General features: G+C 45.3%; 1 protein-coding gene across 2 annotated transcripts in view; it reads right to left on the reverse strand.

Annotated features, from left to right (window-relative positions):
• The window catches only part of Rmnd5a (required for meiotic nuclear division 5 homolog A), a 56,507-nt gene that overhangs the window by 11,691 nt on the left and 43,824 nt on the right, over positions 1-992 (reverse strand). The window lies entirely within an intron of this gene.

Below are 992 nucleotides of genomic sequence, written 5' to 3' on the forward strand. Positions count from 1 at the left end.
GGCGTAGTCTTACTAGAGACAGCTATATCAGGGTCCTTTCAGCAAATGCTTGCTAGTGTATGCAATGGTGTCAGCTTTTGGAGGCTGATTATGGGATGGATCCCTGGATATGGCAGTCTCTAGATGGTCCATCCTTTTGTCTCAGCTCCAAACTTTGTAATTCCTTCCATGGGTGACGCTTCCATTTCTTACACTTCCGTTCTTTACTCATATCATAACCTTCACGGAAGCCGGAGGACAGCCATGAACTCAAGCGAGGCTTGCTGCAGGCACCTTTACCTGCTTCACTACTTCACCACAGGCCTGCAATCTCTACTCTGTTTAGCATTAAGAACCAGCAAACATAGAGGCTGTGGATACAGCTCAGTGATGGGGTGTTTGTTTACACAAATAAAAGGGTCCTGGGTTCAAACCCCAGCACTGCAACAACAAAAATACATCAAAGAAACAAACCCAGAAACCATAGATATTTCTCAAGCTTCCCAGAGTCTTTTTTAGGATTTACTTTTATGTGTGTTTGTGTGTTGTCCCCATGTATTATGCACATGTGCATGTCACGTACCCTCAAAGGCCAAAGGAGAGCACTGGAGTCCCTTGCACTAGGGTTACAGTTTTGATCTATCATGTGAGNGCTGGAGTCCCTTGCACTAGGGTTATAGTTTTGATCTATCATGTGAGTGCTGGAGTCCCTTGCACTAGGGTTATAGTTTTGATCTATCATGTGAGTGCTGGAGTCCCTTGCACTAGGGTCATAGTTTTGATCTATCATGTGAGTGCTGGGGTCCCTTGCACTAGGGTTATAGTTTTGATCTATCATGTGAGTGCTGGAGTCCCTTGCACTAGGGTTACAGTTTTGATCTATCATGTGAGTGCTGGAGTCCCTTGCACTAGGGTTACAGTTTTGATCTATCATGTGAGCGCTGGAGTCCCTTGCACTAGGGTTACAGTTTTGATCTATCATGTGAGTGCTGGAGTCCCTTGCACTAGGGTTA

This window comes from Mus caroli, chromosome 6 (genome assembly GCF_900094665.2).
Source record: "Mus caroli chromosome 6, CAROLI_EIJ_v1.1, whole genome shotgun sequence".
In the NCBI taxonomy this organism is placed as follows: Eukaryota; Metazoa; Chordata; class Mammalia; order Rodentia; family Muridae; genus Mus; species Mus caroli.